The sequence below is a fragment of the Hippopotamus amphibius genome, chromosome 1, assembly GCF_030028045.1.
Source record: "Hippopotamus amphibius kiboko isolate mHipAmp2 chromosome 1, mHipAmp2.hap2, whole genome shotgun sequence".
Taxonomy (NCBI): domain Eukaryota; kingdom Metazoa; phylum Chordata; class Mammalia; order Artiodactyla; family Hippopotamidae; genus Hippopotamus; species Hippopotamus amphibius.
The window spans coordinates 144726434-144751682 of record NC_080186.1 but is presented as its reverse complement, the minus strand read 5'-3'; positions in this window follow the sequence as shown (position 1 = coordinate 144751682).

Genomic DNA, 25249 nt, shown 5'->3' with positions numbered 1-25249 from the left:
TAATATCTGTGGGTGGTTTCAGAGATAATTCACTCCAAATGAAAAGCCTCTAGTGGTGTTAGAGGCAGTAATGTGTGAAGTGTTCGGGGGCCTGGAGCAGAGAAGGTGCAGTGCAGTGGAAATGATATTGATCTGGATCCAGGTGGCTCCAGGGCCTTTGCACAGCCATTCCCTCTGTCAGCAACACTCTTTCTAGCTCTCTTTTTTGACTCATTCCTTTTCTTCCTTCAGGTTTCACCTTAAAAATTATCTCTTAGGAAGCTTTCCCCAGATCTTGGTTAGGCATCTCTGTGTACCGAGCATGCTAAATCTTTTAGATCAACTCTGTCCAAAAGGAATATAATGAACTGCATATGTAATTTAAAATTTTCTACCAGCCATATTAAAAAGTTAAATAAGGGACAGGTGAAATGAATTTTAATAACTTTTTATATTTAGCCCCCAATATGAATATTTCAATATGCGATCAATACAGAATTATTAATGAGACAGGTTACATTTTTTGGATCCGTCATTGAAATCTTGTGTGCATTTTACACTTACAGCTAAACTCAATTTAGATGCTAAATTTTCAACAAAGTGAAATATAGCCCTGTCAAGACAACAAAGCTGCAATTAATAGAAAAATATTTTGCACCGCTTTCGTTTTTAAATTTATGTTTATTAAAATTAGATTAAATTAAAAATTCAGTTCTTTGGTTTCAGAAGCCACATTTTAGGTGTTCAGTAGCCACATGTTCTGGATTATTACAAGTTGAAATTGCTTGTTGACCTCTTTTTTCCTCCCACTAGATCATAACATCTTTGAGATCAAGGATTAGGTCTGGTTCACTACATGCCAGCTCCTGGCACAGATTTTGGCACACAGCAGGCACTCAATAAATACATGCCAAATGGCTTGCATTAATGGTTCTAATCCTGTATAACCTTTATGATCTAGGTTCTTCTCTAATAAAATGAGAGTTTTGGAGGACATTTTTGAAAGTCTTTTCCACTGAATGGTAATAAATGTTATGTGATCAAAGGGATTTGTGGTCAACAAGTGTGAGAGATACAGTGTTCAATGAAAGGAGTGGGATTCTTTACTGCAGGACTTCTCAGAGCCTTGAAGTTTTCAGTGCACTGTGGCTTGCCAGGAGAATTTAAACTTTTAATTTAATTTTAATAAATTAAAAATTCTAAACTAAATAAGATGTGTATTCTCCCAACATATATGACCATGGAACTTTTTCTCCTCAGAGCATTTGTGGGACTTGTGCTCCCTGGAAGAAAATGCAGGAATGACTGGGTTACTGCAAGGCTCTTTAGCTGTGACATTCCTTCAGATTTAGTCAGTTTGTAGAGAGATGGTCTCAAGGACTTCTGGCAATGCACACCACTTTCTTTTCAGTTTTATCGGATCTATCCTCTGATAAAAAGTGTGTGGTAGAGGAGCAAGGAGCCATCAAGTGGCTTACTTTACTCAAGAACAGATTGTTTCCAGATTGGAAAGTAGTTCTTCAAATAATTAGCTCATTTTCTGAGGGGCAGTGAAAACATTCTCCATTTATTTCATCCTCCCATCCTCCCTAAAAATGTACACAGTGCGAATCTGTGAATTGCCCTTTTTTGAATGGCCAACACCTTTTTGGAAAGGCAAAAGCTGGTTCATGTTAGGGATGAATTATTGGATTGAACTGTATGAATTTACCAATATTCAAACACTTCTGACCTACAAATACAAAAATCTCATTTAGTTCAACCAACTAGTTATAATGTTTGTCTACTCTCATACTTGTAAGTAGGAATCTAAGTTTCCTAAGGAACTAACTGCCTTTCTTTAGAAAAAGAGTTTGGAAATATATAGAAAAATTTTATTTTTAAAAATTAAAAAAAATTTAGATGTGAGTATACTTTATTAAAACCCTCTCAAGGGTGAATGTTGAGAATTGTGTGTAAAGTAACGTATCAAGAAATGTACACATCATGGATTGAGCTGCAGCTCGAAAGAATAAATCTTCACATATTTTGGAGTCATTATTGAATTACTACTCTGTCCTGTTTTCTTCATGCTAAGAAAGTCTAAATTTTTCTTCCCTTCTCTATAGATTTGATATCCATCCTCCAAAGCTTTTTCAAGTTCTCAGCAACCCACAATCATGTTCCTCTGTTCAAACCTGTATCTAGCTTCTTGGAGTTTCTTGTTGGGTACATTTAGTCACCTGGCTTAATCACTGCTGACAGTGTTGCTGAAGTCATGTCAGTCAATAACCACTCAGTCTTTAATTTGTTCATACTGGCCACCGTCTTCTCATTCTGCAGTTTTGTTCTCAACATGCCAAGTGCCAGGACCTGAATCTTAGACCAACAAGTCATGAGGAAGCCCACCAAGAGCAGAAAGGACATGTGCTTTGATGTCCAACACACTTGTTTTTAATGCTAGCCCTGCACTTGACCAGTGACAGATCTTACTTACATTCTTTTTCTCAGCCCCGTGTTTACCAGCTTATTATAAAGGATACAGATGAATAGCCAGATGAAGAGTTACATAGGGTGGGGTCCAGAAAGGCCTTAGAGGAGGAGCTTCTGTCCCAATGGAACTGTGTTGTGTCCCTCTCGGCTTCTGAATACATTTCTCAACCGGGAAGCTCCTGTAGCAAAGTTTTAAATGCATGTATCTTTGACTTTGTAAATCCATATCTAGGAATTTATCCTAAGACCTTAAAGGATAAGCACACAAAGTTGTATGTACAGGGATATTTGTTTCAGTGCTGTTTATAATAGCAAAAATTAGAAGACGTTTAAATTTCCAATACGTCAATCATAGTATATCTATATAAGTAGAATATTATGAAGGCATTAAAGTGACAATGTGTGTCTGCATTTGTTGGCATAGAAAGATGTCTGTGGCATATTTTTTAAGGAAAAAAGTATATTTCAACTTTAGCATGTATAATATGATCTCCTTAAAATAAATATTTGCGAGTGTACGTGTGTATTTTTATAGAAATATATCTAAAATATGTACATAAACATATTAATAGAAATTTTTTCTGAATGATAGGTATAAAAGAGGTTAGCTTCCCCATGAGTTAATACTTAAATTGTCCTTTATATATAATTCCGTGACATATAATAGAGGTTTCCTGTTGTAGGCTTTTGAATCATGGGTGGGAAATGGGGACAAGTTTGTTTCTTGTTTGTTTTAGCTCTGTGGACTTTTGACCCATGCTCTCTGTGAGTTCAACTTATGGATGAAAACTTTGAGTTGACTTTATAGTCTTGGAAGGAACTCCATGTTACTCTAATATATAATAATACTTTATGTGACTAATAATATCTTACTTTCAACTAGCCTTTTGGCATACTGCCACACACATAACATCACTTGCATTTACTGAGTACTTGCTAGGTGGTGATGCTCACATCTTAATTTTTACATGCTGTCTCCAAGGTAGGGATGCTTTCCTCCATTTTGCTGATGAGAAGATTGAGCCTCTGGGAGGACAAGTGGCACCTGTCCTACTGCTAGTGAGGACAAACCCAGGTTGGTGTTCTTTCCATTGTACTATATTTTTATTTTGCATTATTGTATCCCACATCACCCTCTACATCTGATTCCTCCAACATATTCTAGGAGCCCTCTCTCTACCTGACACATCAAACTTTTCAACCAGGTGTGAAAAAGCACCACGAACATAGCATTGCAATGAAATACACAGTTATGGGGTCAGACTTCCTGAGACTGAAGCTACTCTATCACTTATTGGCTATATAACCTTGGGAAAGTTATTTAACTTTTTCACACCTCCATTCTTTCTTCTGAAAAATGGGGGTAATGACAGTCATACCTACTCTGTAGACTTGTGAGAGGATCAACTGAGACAATTCAGATAAAGCTGCATAGCTCGGGGTCTGCCTCATTGTAAGTGATGGAAAAATGTTACCCACTGTCGTTAACCTCCTCTTGCTTATCCTTATCCTTATCCTTACAACAGCCTCACACGGGCCAAGAAATGGAGGCAGAGGTTACACACCTTGTCAAGGTTGCATAGCTGGTAAAAGATGGAATAGCTCTTTTTCCACCTTCCCATTCAGCAGAGGGCACATGAGGGTTGTTCTGGGTAGAGGACAGAAGATGTGGCAGGGGGCTCAGGGTGGAGTGGTGTTTCCCCTGGTGTTACATGCAGTAGGTGAATGGAATGAAATAGCAACTAATCCAATCCAGCCCCAAACCACAAATGTCAACAGATATTTTATGGCAGGGAAGGTGCCAACGAACATGTCACATGCTCTTTTGAAAATAAATGAAGCCACATAGGGACTCTAAAGTAAAAAATAAGAACTGGGCTGTTTATGGATCTCCTCTGGCTCTAGTTTATGGTGTTTCAAATACCACGGCAGAAAGAGGCACCGTAGGAGGAGCCCTCCGATGTGATGGAGGTCACTGGGCTCCGCTGTTATCTAATTGCATCACACCGGGCAAGCCATTCGGGGCCTCACCTGCTGCATCATGACCAGTGGGGTAATCCACTCCTGCTAGTGGGTTTGTTAGGAAGATGATTTCGGGATTGAGGTCTTGGTTTTGTTTCTCTAAGCTCAAATTCAAGTAAAATAATGCAGCGGTCAGTTCCCCAAAGGGTTTGACATCTGCTTCCCTTCAGAATCCATGTGGGAGGTGCCTCGTGGAATCAGAGCAGTAAGGTTCCTTGGAGATCATCTAGTGATCTTAGTCCAGTGATTTTAATTCTTTTCTGTCAGTGGTAGATCCCTTTTCACAGAGGAAATTTAATGTAGAATCTCAATATCTAAAATATAAAAGGAAAGCTGCCCTAGGTGAAACAAGAGGGCCACCTTGGTCAGCTTTTCTCTCAGAGGCTGTCTCTGTGGGTCTTCCCCAGGATGAAAGGCGCTGGAGAGTGTAATTTGAAAATGAGCTCTGAAAGCTTAACAGGCACAGAGTCATATGCACAGGTGGTGCATGCCTGGGCCCCACCCCACAGTGATGGAATCAGAATCTAAATTTTCAATAAAATTCCCGGATGATTCTGACACTTCCTAATTTTTAAGAACTTCTTCCAGTGCTTTCAATTTGCAGGTGAGGAAACTGACACCTAGAGTAGGGAGGTTACTTGTCTGTGGTCACAATGATGAAACCAAGTGCTGGGCTCCTGGCCCCCAGTGGGTCATTTAGGCAGGCTGCTTAGTTGTGAGCAACAGAAACTCTGGCTAATGTAAGCCAAACTCATTGGAAGGCTATTTCGTGGTTCATAAAGTGGAAGAGAAAGCGCAAGACCCAGGAGTGCAGGCAGCTCCACTGGAGTAGATGGCAGGAACTAACAGTCTCTTCAGGGCTCCACCACTAGGAAGAGTCTGCTTCCGCCATTTCTCCTCCTTGTGGCACTTTATCAGTAGTTGAAATCTGGGAGGGGGTTAGTCTGATGGGCTCAGCTTGGACAAGGAGGCCGCTTTGGCTGAGGACCACAGAGCACCTTGACCCAAAGTCTCAGGAAGACCTCACCCAATGGGTGTGGCAGAACTCGCTGAGATGATGAAAGTGGAAGTGTCATTAGGAGGCGAAAATCAACATATGCCCACACCCTCAGCCAACTTTCCCACCACACTGTGGGACCCTCTTAGGGTCAATGCTTTGCAGAAAAAAAAAATCCAATTGAAATAAAGGGGTTAAGGTAAATTCTGTGGGTTAACTATCAGCCAAATGACATTTTAACAACCTTTTTAGCATAGCCTGGCTGGGCTGAGACCTTCCCTGCAAAATGCCTTAATCCTTGGTCTCTAAATAGAGAGTTATTTTCAATTTCTCCAGTTCCTAATGTTTTAAATGGAACTACTGTTCCCCTTAGAGCACCCAGTGGCTGGCTGGAGACCTTTATTGATATATATATAAATTACCTCAATCCTCTCTGCTGCCTACAGATCCAATCATATTGAACTAATGCGCATATAAATAAAAACCTGGAAGTGTGGTTTATGGCAATAAGTAGTGCAGCCGAAGTTTATACCATTCTGCAAAGACACCTTGATACATTGCTGATAATCTTCATAATATGTTTAAAGAAGCAGTGTGTCAGCTCAGGCCAGAGCACCCTGGGAACCGAATGGGAAATCTGATTCTCCAGCTTCTGATTGACCAAGAGAAGAATCTGTCCTGCCAGGAGGAGGCTCACCCCAGGCTATCAAGGGCCCAGTGGCTGGAAATCTTTTTCCAAAGTCACCAGGCTGTAAAGAGATGGGCTGGTCTGCAAAATGTGCAGGGGTTGCAACAGGAGTTCTCCTGCCATTTTTTTTTTTTTTTTTGCAGTCTGTGCTCTGTAGTTAGTCCTGATGGTGGGTGGATTCCAGAGTAGCTGAAAAATAGGCTAGGAGCATTCCTCAGAGCAGTCTTTTATCCTGCCAAAATGTTCCAGGGGACACTTGGGGTGATGTGCTCATTCCTACAGGAAAGTGTCCGGGTGATATACCCTCCCTTACCTGCCTTCAGTCCACTCTGTACGCTGTAGCGGGAGCAATCTTTCTTGAGGTAAATCTGATTTTGGCTTCTCTGCATACTTTCCCCTCAGTGAATTACCTGAGCCTTTCGGGGTTTGAGCCAGGGCCATCAATCAGCCCCATCAGGTTCTCCACTCTCTAGATGGCTTGCTCCAGCCACTCTGTTTGAACATTGTCGTCTCTGCCATGTAACAAGGGACCGCTCTGCCTGGTGGGTTATTATCTTGCCCACATTTTCTGTTTCACTTAGAAAGTCCCCCTACCTCTTTGCCTTTCCTCCCTACTGGCCCCTGACCCTGAAGTGCACTTCCTACCCTTTCAGAGTCCCACCCACCCATGCTTACGGTCTCCTTATTCATGCACATTCCCTGGATCCTTCCACCGAAAGTCATCTTTCCCATATCTCTCTTAGTGAATTTGTCACTTTCAACTCAGTATCATATCAGGTTATATGTGTGCATTAATTCCCCTCTGGTCTGGGTATGCCTGGAACTGATTCGTCTTTGGATTCTCCAAGTTCCTACAGTGCTTGCTTATAACAGGTGCTCAGTAAATGTTTGGTGTGAAAAATGCATGAATGTACAAATGCATGGGTGTTGGCTATAGCAGATGCCAGCCCTGGACAAGAACACAAAGAGGGGACTTTGAGCAGTGGTATGAAAAGCATGAAGATGCCTGAGTGCCTGGGAGCCTGGGAAAGAGTATGGGGGGTGAAGGGTGGGGATGGGGAGCAGAGGTAGTTAATGGAGGGTGGGGAGAGGAAGTGATTCTGTTCTTGGACATTTTGCTCAGGGCCAGCCCTGAAGTTGAGCCCAGAGAGGAAACAGAGGCAAAATAAAGACAACACATCACTTTTGCTCAGTGTAACAGAAAGTGGCTGTGTGTGCCCCAGAGACTGGGCACAATGATCCCTTTTGGGATTGGGTAGAGAATATTAAAATTTGTATTTATATAGATTTCTCATTTTAAAATTTGTGTTTTTTATGTTTTAATATATATTTAATACATTAGTGTTTTGATATATGCATGCAATTTGAAAATAAATACATGCACATATAAGTAGATATCTATATACCAAATTGGGTGACAGTTTTTAACTAATGGAATGTGCAATCAAAAAAAGTGTACAGACTGCTGCTTTAGTGGTTCAGTCCCTGTGCTAAGCCAGAGACGGCCAATAACCTCCCAACCTTTAGCTAATATTAGCAATTTCATCTGTTATTCAAGGAAAATCGTAAGGAGGGTCCTTTGGTTTACCTATTTGTATGCCGTCTTAAGATCCTAGCTAAAGTCCAGTGTGATGTCATAATAAAGTACACTGGCCTTGGGATTGCTCAGCCTTAGCTTCTAATTTTGGCACATACCAGCAGTGTTGTCTTAGCCTTTTTGGGCCTCAGTTTCCTCATCTGTAAAAGGGGATTAATATTAATACCTACTCCAAAAATGGATCATTCTTGCAAAACCCTTGCTAAAATGCTGGGTACATAATTGAGGCTTGTACAGCCTAACTACAAAAGGAGTCAGTCTAGGAATGCCAGTCAGCTAATGACCACTTCTCCATCTCGTGCCCATCCATGGCAGACATCACTCATTGATCATAGCCTTTTTCCTTTAGGACTTAGACTAGACCTCAGGATTAGGTCACATAATAATTTTTTCCCCCTGTGGGCAATTGCAATCTCTGAAAAGCATTTGCTGCAAGAAGCTGCTAATGTACAGAAACAACCTTGTGGACTTCCCAGCAGCAGGAGAGATCCCGGTGAGACTTGAGGAAGAGCTTTTCTTATTTAGGATCCCAGTGGGATGTTATCAAGCAGGTCTTTGAAAAGCTTTCTCTAGGGATTTTTGGGGCTATGGCAACAACAATGAGGATAATGCTTCACATTTTGAGCTGTGCTTTATAGTTTTCAAAGCACTTTCATGCACATTTTCTAACTTCATCTTCATAGCAACCCTGCCTGGCAAAGCAGAGCAGGCATTAGAATCAGAAAAATAGCAATTTTTTAAAAATGAAAAGAACCCTAGAGACTGACCAATCTCTTCATTTTATAAATGAAGGAAATTGATGCCAGAGAGGGTGATTTATTCCAGGTAACTTACATGAAGCCAAACACTTATGTTCTACTTCTTGGTATCACTCAGTGTACCTAGTAAATGCTTAATAAAGATTAGTTGAAAAAGGAGTAAATTAGTGACAAATGAATGCCTCTGTGAATGAATGTAGTGTCTCAGTGGCCAAATCAGGACCACTAGAGCCTTCTATCTGTGATGGTGGGGACATCTCCCCCGAAGCCTCCTGAAACTGTTAATTGCCATTGCCTGTGTGCTCACCTGGACATACCAGCAGGTTCTGAGTATGAGAAATGGCCCAGCACAGGTTTTGGCTCTGACCAGAAGCTGTAAATTCTTAGAGAGGAAATACCACCATCATAAGAAAAGCCGTAGGTGAGGAGTCCTAAAATTCCACAATGTTTGAGTCAGGGATGGAGAAGGAGCATTTGTTGGTGACGATTTTGAAATATTAGGCTCCTAAAGATTTAATAACCTCACACTATGTATTGAGTTTGCTTTACTGACATTTATAGCAGCAACTGGGCCCTCCTTTCTGAGGCTCACACCTGTCTTCTCCTACATCCAGGTCTAAGGGGAGTCCACGCCATCATCTTGGATGTTTTCGTAAATTCCCCTTGGTGAGCAAGGGGGCCAATATATGGCTGATCTTGTGGGAAAGCCTAATTTGGGTCAGCTCTGTGATAGCAGAGGGTCATGTGGAAATAATGAGAGTGTGGTTTCTTGTTGTTCGGGGAGGCTAGACTAGCAGCATGAATATTTCTTCTAGGGGCTAATGTGAATTAATTGCTCCCATTCTTCTTTTTCAATTGAATGCTTACTCTTTCCTAGGCACTCCAAAGAAGTACACAATTTAAAGACTGTCAGGAAACAGCAGTTGGGAGAAAGATGTGACATCTGCAGGTGAGATAATTAAGTGATGATTTGTAGATCTGCGGGTTAAAATGGGTCACAATTACAGCATTAGGAGTTTAGTGAAGGAATCCACCACGGGCTATAGTATGGAAGTATAGAACTTGAAATGAATGTAGAAGAAAGATATCTATATTATTTAACAAATACTATAATAGGACTTAGTACATGCCAAGCACTTATCTTATGTTGCTTCATTTAATTTTCACAACAAGCTTATAACGTAGATTATTTTACAGGTGAGGAAACCAAGGTAGGCAGAGCTGAAGTAACTTGCCAAAAGTAAAGAAGGTGGCATTTGAACCCAGGCAGCCCTACATCCTAGATCTTAGTCACTATGCCTCCCACCAACAGCCATGTGAGTGAGCCTTCTTGGAAGTATGTCCTCCGGCCTTGGTCAGGCCTTCAGATGACTGTAGCCCTGGCCGACAACTTGACTGCAGTCTCAGTTTAACTGCTAAGCTTCTCCTGGATTCCCGACCCACAGAAAGATAATATTCACTTATTGTTTTAAGCTGCCAAGTTTCGGAGTGACTTGCTATGTAGCAATAACTAACCAATACAGCCCTCAGTGTATGTTGAGGAGTGTAGACTTTATCTTAGCCTCATGCCTAATATAGAGTACCTGGTTGATAACTGGGTGCTAAAGTGACTTATGATAGGGAGCAACTGGAGATTTCTGAGCAGGAGAACACATGATGACAATCATTTTCTAGGAAAATTAATGCAGATTGGATGGAAAAGATGAATTAGGGGTGGAGGGCACTTGTGTTAGGGAAGCAATTCAGGCTGTTGAAATGGCTTAAGCATGTGATGGTTTGGCATAGGTTTAGGTTTAGGGCAAGGAGTAGGAACAAAGCAAATATGTTTCCTGAGGGCTGGGCCCTTACTTGTCTTTTTTTACCATTAGAGTCTGAGAGCCTTGCACTGTGCCTGACACATAGTAGGCACTCAGTAACATTTATTGAATGAATGATTGAATATGTGAGTGGGTGGCTAAATGAATAAGAAAGGTAGAAATGTGGTGCCCCAGAAAACTTTGTTTCTACTTTTCTTTAGAAAGGAAAACTCTCCAAAGATTCTATAGGTAATGTCTAGAGTAGATCTCAGTGACCTCAAACTCTATTTTCTATTTCTGTGATCCTGATTGGGGCCAGCCTGTTTTCAAAGCCCATTCCTGTTCTGAAGTTGATTTTAAAACATTCCTTTTCTTTTCACATCATTCATGCCACAAACATTTATTGGGCATCTATAATATGCTTGGCATTGTGATGGGCCCTGGGGGGAGAAGATGAGTGAAGGCTGGTCCTGTGGTGCTTCAGTATTTCTTTCTCAGCTTTTATCTCTAGTCATCTCAGAAGTTTATTTTTGAAATAAAGATTCATTTTCTTAGTGGAATTCTTAAGTGGGGAGTGATGAGATGAATTCGGGCTTTTAGGAACTGCTTTTAGAACTTGTGGAAGACTTCCACTGTTTGCTGCTCACCCTTGCTGATATGCCCTATTAATATTCAAAAGCTGTCACTTTATTTTATCTTTGTTCTTTTGTAGACTAGACTGCTGGCTGGGAGAACCTGGTTTGTCTGGTTTAGTCTTGTCACACTGTGGGGTAGGACAAAAAAAGACATGGCCCAAGGTTGTTAGTTTAAAAAAAAAGGTGGGGGTGGGGGTGGGGGTGGATTTCTGCATATTTCTCTTGGTATCACACTCTGTTTAATTGACTTCTGTCACTTTGCGTTGTAAATAAATTTCCACACCATTAGGAGCAATCCCAGGCTGTTGAGTGGATAGTTGCTAGAGGACACACAGTCTGGATGTAAGGCTGAGGAAAAGCTCTAGAAGTGGCACTTTTAAATTAAGGGCACTGTCCTATTTAATAGCAGTGACTGCCTGGCATGCTGTGTTAGAAAGGATTCTGATATGTACTTGGACACGTTATGTGAGTGATGACTGCCCAGGGGCGTGCGTATGGGTAGCATTTGGAGCAACTGCTGGAAGGCTGGGTCTCAGCTTAGGAGTTCAGGGTAAGAAACCAGAGGAGCGGAGGCTAAGAAACTGTTTATTTCTCTTGACTAATCTTTTTTCCATCTCGTCATCATCTTCTCTTTCATCATTGCCTTCTTTTCTCCCCTCTCCTACTTGCCTGCTGTTTCTTCTCATGCTCCTTTGTTTCTCCTTTTCTTTTTCCTCTGCCTCCATATACCTCTCTTTCAGCTGATTTAAAGGGTACCTCCTCACACCCACCCTGACTACACACATTTGACATAACTAAGGCTCTTTTCAGCTTGTCTAGATATAGTCCAGAACTACCTAGTGGTTAGGGTGTGGAGGTCAATGGCTTTACAACCCCCCAGACTCCATTCTGCCTCTGATCTTTCTGGCCTTCTTGATATGCTGGCAGAGGCACTAAAGAGGCCATAGGATTTGCAAGGTCACAGCCAAGTACATGGCCAAGAAGGAGCTCTCATGAGGAGGGTGTACACACATGTGACCCTCTGCTTCCCTTCTCCACACTGTACACAGACATGTGTGTCTCCCCAGAGCACTCTCTCTGTCTCTTCTCATCAGAATTAAATTCACTTAACATTTTAAAAGAAAAAAATCTGAACATATTCACACAGTTAAGTCTAAAGGACTCAAAGAACTGTGATTCATTTACATTTGCTTTCCATTTAAGTCAAGGCGGGCACACTCGAAGCTGCTTCCTCTAGCAGAGGCAGACTCAACTATTATCATAATGCTTCCTTTTTCCCCCTTATCCCCATTTGATAATCAAATTTTATTCTTAAATATTTAGTTTTCTTTTATTCAATCTTTTAGGTTACTGTATTGGTACATAAGGGAGGGGAGAGACAGTCTTTTTCTCATCCCAGTTGATATTCATCTGTCTGCCTAAAATTTTTTCCTCTTTTCTTTTTTTCTTTTTCTTTCTTTTCTTTCTTTTTCTTTTTTTCCTTTTTTGTCATTTACCACCATTTTGGCTGGTGGATATAGGGTTTTTTTTTCTCTTTTTTTTTTTTAACCTCTAAGCACACTGAGCGTCTTCAGGCTTGCATGTTAGACAGGAGACTGATAGGATAATGATGATGGAGTGTTAAATGCTATCTATGTAAATCAGCTCCATCAATGGGTACAAGATTCAGCTGCTTTAGGCCTTTTTTTTTTAACATACATTTTCATTTTTTTTAAGGAGAATAATATTGGATTGTTATTAACCTACTTTAGAAGGATCTTTGCATTACCAGACATATTACTATTTTGCATAAAGACATATTAAAGTTTGGTATGATGTACAACATTATTTTCTCCTAAATGCTGCTTTTAGTTTCTTTTGTATTTTTGGAGGAGGACTGGTTTCTGATAGCCAGATACCAATTGGGAAATGGGAAGAAATGAAGATCTTTACATACTCTCTGCAGGCAGAGGAAAGGAAATTATATTTTCTCCACTTATTTGAAGTATGGGGAGATTCTAAGTGTGACCATGCTTTAAGGAGATCAGTGAAACCTCTAGTTCATGTTTAGGTTCTAGAACAAAGCCGTTGAGAGCCAAGTGTGCAGTAGGTTTGGATTTGATTAAGAGCATTGAGTGGTTACCACCCTTGGTTGCAAGTAATAGGACCAACTCAAATCTGGTTGTAAACTAGTGTACACAAAGATGCCAATGGCCTCATGGGAGGCCTGGAAGCAGGACCTCGAGAAAAGCCATCGGGTTTCTATCCTCTCTCCTTTGTCTCTCATTTCTCCTTCACCCCTTCCCATCTCTCTTCCCATTTGTCTCTCCCTGTATCTTTCTCATCCCCATTTTTACTTCCCTTATTTTTCTCTCTCCTGCACCTCTCTCCCCATCTTTCTTTCTCCCAACTCAGTATCTCATCTCTTTCTCACCCATTTTTCTCTCCCATCTATCTCTCTCCATTTTCTCTCTTCGTCTCTCTCACCCCATTTCTACCCACTTCTGCCCCATCTTTCTGTTTCCAATTTTCTGTCTTTCTTCTATCTCTCTCTCCCCCATCATTCTCTATTCTTCTATCTCTCTTCCCTCATCATTTCCCCCAACCTCTCTCCCATATTTCTTTATCTCTTATCCAACTCATTTTCTGCCCCACCTGTCTCTCTCTCCTCCATATCCATCCCGTCTATATGACCTCTTTACACAAACTGTGTAGTGGCTTCCTCCACATAGTGAGGGGTGTGGCACAGGCAGCTCCAGCTTGGTGACTCCAGAGAAAAAAGAATGCTTTCTCACCTAGACTCCAGTTTTGTGTAAATATCAAAGAAGGTTTTCATTGACCTGGCTTGGGTTACACGTCCACTTCTTGGGATTAATTCACTTATGCCAAAAAAATGAAAAACCATATCACCTACTTGGGTCAAATGCCAATCCCTGTGGACAGTGGTAATGGGGGTGACGGCCAGGTATTAGAATTGGCACCCTCATCACAATCGTTTAGAGTAAGAAAGAAGTCTTTTATTAAGGAAACGGGAGTGTTATTAACAGAAGAAACAGGAAACAGACTCTGGGCTGGCAAAAACAGCAGATGTCTACCACAACCCCCGAGATGGGCATGGAAAGAAGAGAACAGTCCTGCATACACCGTCTTGTTCTGGCCAGATACTATATATTGGAAGGGCTAGGAGGGGTACATTTTTCACCAGTGGATGTAGCTGGTCTTTTCTCTTTTGGTCTTAGGGATCCTTCTAGTTGGTTGAAAAAGACCCATTTTTTAAAATCTCTTCAGTGACCTGTCCTCCTTGTCACTTATGTCTTGCACATCCCAGTTTGTTATGAAGGGATGCCTCAGGTGAGCCAAAACAGCTACAATCTGCCACTCTTGGTCTCTTTCCCTAGGCTGCTTCTTGTTCTAACGGTACCAAATCTACCCAGTTCCTTGGGGTTTCTTAATTCCCTCAGCAGGTGTGGGCTGAATACTCTTGACTTATGATTCAACTTGAAATGAGTAGGTACATTTCAAAAAAAAATGAAGCAAAAAAGAGGGATAGCGTAATCCCAAGAAGGAAGCAATAATACAATTTGGAGACATTCAGGATGGCAGTGGGAAATGTGGGGGACTGGGCTGTGGAGGGGCGTGTTCAGATTCACGGTGCATTTTGAGTTGATTTTCAGAGGTAGAGGTGGAACTTACAATAAGACAGGGGTGAGTGTTACTGAGCAAGGGCTTGCTGCCCCACGAGCATAGAAGCCAATAATATGGCAGCGGCTTTTGAGAAAAGAAAAGAGCTTTACTGCGAGGCCGACAGGAAGGGAGGAAGGAATGAGGCAAGGCTCTCAAATTTGTCTCCCTTATCCAGGATGGAGGTGAAATTTAAAGGACTAGGGGAATTTCAAATGTGGAAGCGGATTGGCTAGTCTTAAATTAGTCCATATAAGCCATTCCTGCTGCTGGAAGCCAGATTTTCCTTATTGAAGGACTTCTCACTTGGTAAAGGACTCTTCTATTCTTTGAGTTCCGTAGACTGAAGGTTGTTGGTTTCAGGGTCCACATCTTGGAGATGTAGGTTCCTGTCTTGCACATGCACAGTGCTGTCTCTGTAAAGTAACTCAAGATTTGATTAACCAGAAACCTATTTAGGGAGGCAAAACCAGTTTAAGCTGGTGCTGTTTCAGGTAATCAACAACCTATTTAAGGAGGCAAAACCAGTTTAAGCTGGTGCTGTTTCAGGTAATCAACAACCTATTTAAGGAGGCAAAACCAGTTCGAGCTGGTCCTCTTTCAAGGAGCCAACAGAAAAGAGATGCTGAGACGCTGTTGACTCTCCATTTTGCTTCTTTGCACTACGTTGGAGGTGAATGTCCTTTACTAGACATGAACATGCCAGGATTTGGGAGCTGGAGGTGGGGAGAATGACAAACACAACTTTAACTGGGTTGGAAAGCATTTGGTTGGATTAATTCAAGACGCCTTAAGAGAGCCAACCCCAAAGATGAGTTGAGGCCACTTCACTTTCTCCCTAATACATAGAGCCAGGAGTGTTGACGGATGTGTGTCAACAGAGAAACCAACTTTCATGGTCCTTCTCAGGATGCTTATGGAGGAGGTTGTGGGGCAGGAGGGGAAACAGGGCTTGGAGGTGGTGCTGAGAGCTCTGTTTCCTCCTCCAGGCTGTTAATAGTAGTTTCTGGCCGAGCTTGTGGCTCTAGCTGCCTGTTTTGGATTTGACTGAGGCTCCTCTGGGCAGGCTTTGTACCGCCTCTGCCTGTTTGTGTAAGAATGCGACACATGGACCCAGCAGTCAGCCAGGTGCCAAACCAGGTAATCTGACACCATATGTTCCCAAGTCAGGAGAAAATAGAACAGATTTTTTTTTTTCTTTTAATTTTGGAAGTAGGTTAATTACATTCATCTATATTTTCAGCTTTAAGGGTCACAGATTTGAAATTATTCCTGACCTATTTAGGTGGTCATTTATGACCAAGATTATTAAGTGTGAACTCTACCATCTAGAAGATGGTGCAAAGAGCATATTCTCAGAATGAGAACACAGCTCAAAAAGATGTTCCCTTAGTAAGAATGTTCTTCATTGGGAATGCTTATAAAAATGGATTTAAAGGGTTGTTTTGTGGTGAAATCAGTGTTGCTCATCTTATCGGCATCCTCCTTTGCCCAGATGTTAGTTTGTTTGTGATATTTAACCAGTTTTCCAGGGAATATTGGTGGATGGAGCCAGGTGTGTCTTTCCTCTGCTGCTTTTTGTTCTTAAAATTTAGGTATAAAAGCCAAACTTTTGATGGAAAGATGAAGTTTAAATGATTCAGGGCATTTAACTAATATAAGCTAATGACATGGCTAATATTTGTTGAGAGTTCTATCAGTGCCAAAAAGGTGCTGAGATGTTTGCTTGCAATGTCTTATTCAATCCTTGAACAACTTATGGCAGGAGCTCCTATTATTCTTGTCTTAACGTTAAGAAGTGGGATATGCCTGTTATCTTGCATTAGCCCCTCTAGGTGTTTACGTTATTCTTTCTCACCCTGATCTGGGCTTAGGAGGCTTGACAGATATGAATCATATCCACCATTCATTCCCCTGCCCTCTCGCTTACTTTTGGGTTTGACCAGTGAAGATGCCTGATGAGAAAATTAGAGGGAGACAGAGCAGAGTGGACTAGATCTAAAACTAAGTTTCGATAGAAACCCAACCTCTTTGCCTGAGTACACTGCTAAGTATCTCTGCTCCTTAAATTTTTGTCTGTGAAATAGAGATGATTCTATCTAGTTCTTGCGTGGTGGTAAGGAGGATTAAATTAGATGATGCATGTAAAAATCCCTAGCTAGATGTCTCCATTGTAAATTTCTGTTTTTCCTTTTCCTTTGCTATGTAGTAGTCTGTGGGAGTGATACTTTGCTATCAGCCTATTCTCTAATACGGCAAAGGCCAACATCCTGCCCAGATCCCCTGGGCCCACCTGGGAGTCGCCTACTTACAGTGCGTTGACTGCCACAGCTACTTTGGTCTCTGCCTGAGTGAATGTGCTGTGTCCTCAAGCAACCAGGAACGCCAATGTTTCCATTGGTTCCCGTACTAAATTTATTTTTCTAAATTCACGATCTTGTAAATTTAACAAAAACCTGAATTTTGTGAAATGCCGTCTCAGTGTACATGGTTCATATGAACCCCCCCTTTGATTTATTAGTATGTTGAATTATATTAATAAATCTCCTCAGGTTGAATTCTCCCTACATGGCTGGAACATTATTCTAATTGGCTATTTGATTGTGTTTGCTAATATTCTATTTATTTTTTGCTTCCATGTTTACAAGTGAGATTGGTCTGTAGTGTTTCGGTGCAGTCTTTACCAGATTCAGGTACCAATGTCACACTTGCCTTATAAAGGGAATTGGGAAGCTTTCCTTTTTCTAGTCTCTGGAACAGCTAAAGTAGCATTGGGACTATATCTTCTTTGAAGGTCCAGTTTTTGTATGAAATCATTTAGGCCTGCTGCTTTGTTTGTTGTTTTGTTTTGTGGTAGGTCTTTGATAACTTCCTTTTTCTCTCCTAGGAAATTGGTGTGTTCAAACTTTGTCTACTGGAATCAGTTCGGTGAGTTGTATTTTGTTAAAATTATTCATTTATTTAGGTTTTCAAATTTATTGCACAGAATTTTACAATGGTTGTCTAATGGTGTATTTCAGTCTTCCATTTACCTTTACCATTTCTTATTTTGGATATTTGTGTTTTCTCCGCTCCCCCCCCCCCTTTTTTTTCTTAAGTGAGATAGTGGTTTGTCTATTTTGTAGATTTCTTGAAAGACCAGCTTTTTGATTTGTTTATTGGTTTTACCTTTTTCTCTTTTCTAAAACATTAGATTTTGCTATTTATTTCCTTCCGTTTGTCTATTTTTTATTTTAGGCAAAACAATTTCAAGTTACCGTAGCTTTATAAGACAAATCATTCCTCAATAATTTTTTTCTCAGATTTTTCTGGGCTGTGTTCACTTGTTTGTGAATAGTCTCCCAAAAGTGACTCTTAATATTATTTGTCAAATTTTATTGGGATTGCATTGATTATTTTTAGATTTATTGGGAAGAATGGGTATTTTCATAATATTGAAACTTCTTATCCAGGAGCAAGTTAGGTCTCTTCATCATTTGTTTGTTTGTACCTCTCAGTAATTTTATTTTTTTATACATGTTACAGTAAACTTTTGTTATATTTATTTGAAGTTTTAGGCTTAATTTTTTTTTAACTTGTGTGAATGGGATCTTTTTACTTATATAATCTGTAAGTAGTTATTGCTAGTTTATAAGAACAGTATTGATTTTTGTGCTACTTTTGTAAATGGCCATTTTATTAATGCTTTTTTTGTTTCTATTTTTTTTGTTCTTTTGTGTTTTCCAAGTGTATAATCACATCATATACAAGTAGTGACAACTATGCATTCATTTTCCAGTAGTTGTATCACTTATTTTGTTGATTTTTACATGCACTTGCTGGCACTTTTAGAACAGTATTAAATAACAAATGTAAAAGAACACCCTTATGTCATTTTGCTGAGTTTAGTGAGGATGCTTCTAGTGTTTCAATAGTTGGCATAGTTCTTAATTTTGAGGGATATGTATGTGCTTTTTCAAAATAAGTTTTTTTTGTTTTGTTTTTTGTTTTTTTTTAGCAAAGGATGGATTTGAATTTTATTAAATGCTTTTGACAGTTTTCTTGGTAATCGTATTTTTCTCCTTTGACCCATTTATGGTGAATTTCATTAATGGATTTTCTAAGATTGAAATACTTTTGAATTCCTGAAATGAATCAATTTGCATAATGTACTGCTGGATTCTCATTGTTAAATTTTATTTAGGGTTTTTTACATTAATATTTTTAAAGTTAGGTTGGTTTGTATTTTTTTATCTTGAAATATTTTAGTTATCAAATTCGTAATGCTTTCTAATAATCTATTATGTGGATATGCCACAAATGAATGCTGCAGATTGTTCCTGTATATAGACATTGATGTCATTTCCATTTTTCAATATAGTAAGGCAGCAATGAATACGCTTGTTAACCCCTCCTCCTTGTGTCTCAGCTTATTTACCACTTCTTATGAGAACTTCTTCCTGACCCCCTGGCTACACCAAATCCTCCAGTTGCGTGAAATTATCTTTTCTTCCCAGTGCTTTGTTAGGCCTGTAATTTACACTGACTGTGTGGTTGATTGCCATCTTCTCTACTAGATGGTAAGTGCCATGAAGTCAGGGATCATATCTGATATCACACGTCACTGCATCATTCAAGGAGCTCAGTACCTGGTCCATAGTATGAGTTCAATAAGTATTTCCTGAATAATGATTATCATCTATCTACATGCATTTGCTTCTAAGGAGGGTAGGCCTGTTACATAAAAGGAAATATAAAATTTTCTGCTTATGTTAAATTCATTGGTTGGAGCTTGGGGTAGACTGGATTGTTTTCATAATAGAGGAGAGAGAAATTTGGGATGGTGGAGAAGGGGCAGGTAGGCAGGAGTTAGAAAGGCTGGGGTCTGTGGGAATAAGGCCCTAGAGCTGGTGGTGAAGGAAATAAGGAACTTCAGAGAAGGGATTTTTCCCATATAATGGAATCCTACTCCCTAACTCTGAAGCCTTTAGCAAGACTACTCAATTCATCAAGTGCTTAGTCCTGGTAGATTTCTTAGGAAAATCATTTTTGTGAATCTAAGATGGGGTTATTCAACAAAGATGCCACTGTCATCTGAGTTTCACCAAGAAGCTAAATTAAGTTTAACAGGGGCAAATGTAAAGCCTTTCATGTAGATTAAAAAAAAATATCAGTTGCCCAAGTAGAGGTCTGGGGAGATCTGACTTTGATAACTTTCTCTTTGAAAATGTGGGCAGTTGTCTGAGTACAACATGTGACAATTTGTGTGATCAGTATTAAAAACAAAACAGTGAATGCAGGAATTAATAGGAGGACAGGCTCCTGTCCAAGGTGGATCATAGTTCTACTTCACCCTATTGGTCAGGTTACATTTCAGATATTCACTCCAGTTTTTTAGCCTTAGACATTGGCAAACTTGATAGCACCCAGCATGCTACCTAGTAGGGATGAGTTTGAGAAGCCATGGGCTAAGAGTCATGTTTGAGGGGAAGAGGAGCAATTTAGTCTCAAAAAGAGAACTTGCCACTTGATAGCTGTCCTCAAAAGTGTCGAAGGACTGGTGTGTTGAAAAGGGTTAGATCCTGTTCTGTGGTCTACAGAAGACATATTTGGAACAGTGGCAGATATTACAGGGCAGAAGATAGATAGACTCAGTATGTGGAAAAGCTTTATGATTAATTCAAATGCACTGCTTTTGGAAGGGGGAGCTTTCTGCACTTGAGGATTCTAGTAGAGGCTGCATGACCATCTGTAGAGGAGATTTCTGCATTGAATGGGCCAAACTACATGACTTCTTTGGTCTTTTCCAATGGAGAATCTATGAAAAAGACTGGCTGCTTCATGGCTTTCACTCTTCATTATTACTGGTTTAGTATCTGCTTTACTCTTCAGGCTGTAAGCTCTGTGAGGATGAGAACCATGTCTATCTTGTTCACACTGAATTAGCCTGGGCTGGCATAGAGCTTTGTGGTCAATAACTACTTGGTGAAGTGAAATGAACAGTTGCCACCTGGGGTAATCAAGGCCAATGGAGCAGTTTAACCAATGGAGCAGAGGAAATTAATCAAGGGGACTGGGTCCATTGATTTTTGTCTTTCCCTGGGCCCCATCCTTAATATGTCAGGTATTGAGCCAATAGGAGACCTGGTCTTATTGCCAACTTTATCTTTTAGATGTAGACTTCCATTTCTCCATTCATGAGATAATAGAGAAACAGTATGGCCGAGTGCTTAAAGAGCACAGTTCCTGGAATCAGATTCCCTTGCTTTACTTTCACAGGATTACTGTGAGGATTAAGTGTGTGTGTGTGTGTGTGTGTGTGTGTGTGTGTGTGTGTAAGCTGCTATTAAAAATTGGTATGAATTCTTTTTTTAATTAAACATTTGGAAAATACAGGATACATAGTAGGGCTTTGAATAGTGTGCATGATGATGGATTCTCTCCTTACATACAGGAGCATATGAAGAAGCCTTCTAAAGTTTTACACATCACCATTCGTCCACACACTAGAGAGACAGAAGGCTGGATTTGAATCCCAGCTTTGCCGTAAGGCATTCTCCTCTCTGGAACATCAGTAACATGGAGCTGAAAATACCAGTGTTGACTATTTTGAGAGTGAAGTGAGTTTGAACTACGTGGTGGAGTTTTGATAACTGTGTAGATTAAAATGCATAACTTCAGTTCTATTATTGCTTATCACCACCACCTGCTTTCCCCACCGCATATACTTTGTAGTGGGGACCTGGCTCAGCTGCCAGTTTGCAGGATTCTCCTCTTCTACTAGCTTTAGCTCCTTTCCTTCTCATAATGCCTTCCTGGAAGGAGGAAGGGAATGAATACTTTGCTCTAGAGCTATCAGGATGCCCAGGTGTAAGGTCCTAGACCAGAAAGAAAAATTGCTGTTTTGATTTCCACCCTTTTCTTCCATGCCATTTCTTTCTTGGCCCCTCTCAAAATTTCCCCAGCGCTCCTGTGGCATAAAGTGAGTCAGAATAGCAAATGAAACATGCACAAGACATAAATTCCAGGTATAATATATATATCAAATATACATATATCAATTGGCTTTATGCTATCTGAGCTGCCCCCAGGGTGTCAGTGGATCAGGTGAATGGATTTCTGCCACTGTGGGTAATTCCATAAGGTAATAGGGCGGGCCTTAATGCAGTGGAGAGGCAATATTCTCCCAGTTATAGATCACGGTTTAAAAGGGGAATTTGTATATTTTGATTTTGCGAGTCAATGAAGTTGAGTCCCCAAGGCACTCTCAGAGCTTAGGCTTTTTGAGGCTGTGGCGAGGAACTGGCTCAAAGCCAGGAATGCAGCCCAAAGAAGATGAAGTCAACCTCAACTCCAGAGGCCTGGTCCAGAAAGGCTCAGTCCTATAACCTCTGAGAAAGCTCAGAGTAAAGAAAATTATTGTATAAATGTTGTTGTGTTTTTTTTTTTTTTTTCATTTACTTGGCCAAGTTAACTATTATACCAAATAGTGAATTTGTCTAACCAAATGGGAAAAAAATTCAGGCTATTTGATTGACAACACCCAACCAGAAAGGCTCATCAATTAGCTCTAATTGTGACTTACAGCCCTGTGATGATGCAGTAAGAGGAAAGAAAGATGGAGGTGGAGAAACACAGGGAATAGCTAATACTTATTAAGGTAACATTTTATTTTCCAGATGCTGTGCATAGCATTTCCATGCACTGACTAATTTAATGCTTTCTACAACCCAATGAGTTAGAAACTATGATTATCATTCACATTTTATGGTTGAGGAAGTTAAGGCACAGAGCAGTTAAGCAACTTGACCGAGAACCACCTAGTTAATGGTAGAGGAAGGATCTGAACCCATTCTTAACCACTATACCATACTGCCCCGAAGGGGAGAAGTTCTTTCCAATCTGGGGAATTGTTTTCTAGGCTCCAGGAAGTCTGAGGACTTAGGTTCAGAAAAGTTTGATCGGAAATGAGAGTATTAGAAATGTGCCTGGAAGCAAGTTAGTAGTCCTGAATGTACCAAGATGCTAAGAATGGTGTCTACAGCTCTGCAGAACTAGTGGGAGGTAGGGAGAAACCTACTTGAACTTTACTTTAGATAAAAATCTCTGTTAGCAAATTCTGCATTTGGACCTGAGCCCAAGCAGAGCTGTTAGAGATCTGATGACTTGGCTTAGATTTAAGAGATTTTGAGATTCCAAAAATAGGGCCCTCAAGAAGGATACAGACTTTGATTTGATTATCGAAGTAGAGCTGTGCTAAACGTTTCCTATTATTGGGGAGTCCCAAGTCCAGTACACATTGTGCATATGGTAATAAGCAGGATACAGCAGATCAATGTCTAATATCCAACTCTTCCTTCCTGACAGAACTCAATTTTATTCAAGCAGTCACCCCTCCCCCATGTGGCCATTTACTTCAGACACAGCTGATCCCAATTCCAGATCCCAGGGGTGGGCCTGATTGAGTTTAGGAGTCCGATTTCTCTAGCCTGTGATTGGCTCAGCAGTGGGCGTATGAACTGATACTGGCCAATTAGAATTGAGAGGATGGGGCGGGGAGGAAGGAGAGCGGTTAGGTGTCTGCGTCAATTTTCTTCTATTTTAAGAGAAATTCTCAGAAAGAGGTGATCTTTTTTCTTTCCTCTGGAGTAGCTGTGTTTGTGTAGTGATAACTACACATATATCACAGTTTTTATAGCTTCCTCAGAGACCCAACTAAAATCAGCTTATAGAATACGTGTTTATTTTATAATTGCTCACATAACAAGAATTTCAGAGGTAGGACAGTTTCAGGGTTGGTTAATTTCAGGGGTGCAAGGTTCCTTGCATCTTTCTCTACTGTGTGCTTGTGGTCCTGTGTGTATGGTTCTTTGTAGTGACAAAAGGGCTCTAGCTGCTCCAGGGATCATCTCACACAGAAGAGGCAAGAGTGTTCAGAGGTACGAAAAGCCGCCAGCTCCTGACTTGTTGTTTTCATAAGAGTGTGGAAAACATTTCTAGAAGGGCCAAAGCTGACTTCCCCTTACATTGCCAAGGATTGTTACATGTACATTCGTAAACAATTGTGGAAAGGTGAAAGGATTGACCGTAGTTGACTTAAATAATTAACATCCACATTTGGGAAGATGTAATGAAATAGGCTGTCTGATACCTGAGCAAAATTGGGCTTCTGTTGGAAAGGAAGAAATGGGAGAGTGTGACTGTTGTATCGATAGCCAATAGGGTTGGCCACACTCTGCAACAATTGTAGTCGTTAGGTTACCAGTTTGAATGAAGCCAACACCAAGGATGACAGGGTGGACAGATGAAAGTATCTGGGTCCTTGGTGACATAATGAGCTGCTGAATCAAACCAAACAAGAAGCCTGCACAACTACCTGTGAACTTCTCTTATGTGCCATAAGTTCCCTTAATATTAAAGCTGTTTGAGGTTTCTGTAGTTTGCAGCTGAGATCACTAAACACAGATACAAGGTGCTTAATAAACACTGGGCAAATGAATGAGTGAATGAATAAATGAATTAATTTGAGGTTTATATTCTAAGAATGAAAGTCTTTTATTGTATCTAACTTGAGGATGGGCAAATTTTTAAAAAGCGAGGATAAGTCAGATTTTGATTTACTGAGAATACGTAGTAAATTCTTTTGAAAAGACATTTATTTAATTTTTTTTTAAATTAGAGTATATCTGTAGTTATTAGGGTTAACAGAAAATTTCTAAAAATAACCAGGTCTCTTCTGGTTGAATACAGAGTGGGGAGATGAGGTAGGTATACTAGGGAATTATTTAGTAAAAAATGTATCAAATACTTTTTGGGTGCTTAGTATGTGCCAGGCATTGTGCTTGGCCTCAGGGATACAACACTGAGCAAGACTGATGTGATCTTGACTTTCAAAAAATTTGGAGTCTGATTAATAATTATTTCTTGTATATTTTAGGGATCTAGATTAAAACATCCCCAATAGATCCTAAACTAGTAGAGAACTATTACTGATAATTTTGTTTTACTGAAGACTAGACTAATTGAATGTATAATATTTGATGGTTATACACCACTTATTAAGAGTAGATACATAAATAAAATATAAAAATAGATAACATTAATAAATACCTGCCACTGCTTGAGTACTTACTCTGTGCTATGCATGGTTCTAAATGTCATGTACTTTTCATAATAATTCTGTAGGTACTATCAGTAATACCATTTTCTGGATGAGAAACCTGAAGCAGAGATTGGTTAAATATTTTATTAAGGTTACATACCTAGTACGTTGCTCAGCGTGGCTTTGTACCCTGCTGGTCTTGTTCCAGAGTCTGTTCTTGTAACCACAGCTATCTGGGCATGGTATTTTATTCGCAGCTGTATAGATTTGAATCTGAGACTCAGACAGTGAACGTGGCTCACCCTCTCTACAGCTGAAGGGAGTCTGTACCTGTCTCAAAGAGTTTGAGTATTAAATGAAAGAAGAGGTAAAAAGTACATAAACCCAGTGCCTGGTATATAGGAAATCCTCAAAAAATGGAGGGCTTTATTATAAATTTAGGGCTTAGTTTTCTGGTCTGATGCTAGGGATTATCAGAAATCTCTGAATTTCCAACACCCACAGCATTTCTTTACCATACCCATTTCCTCTAAACCCTCTTGAGTTACAGGAGTCCCCTACTTG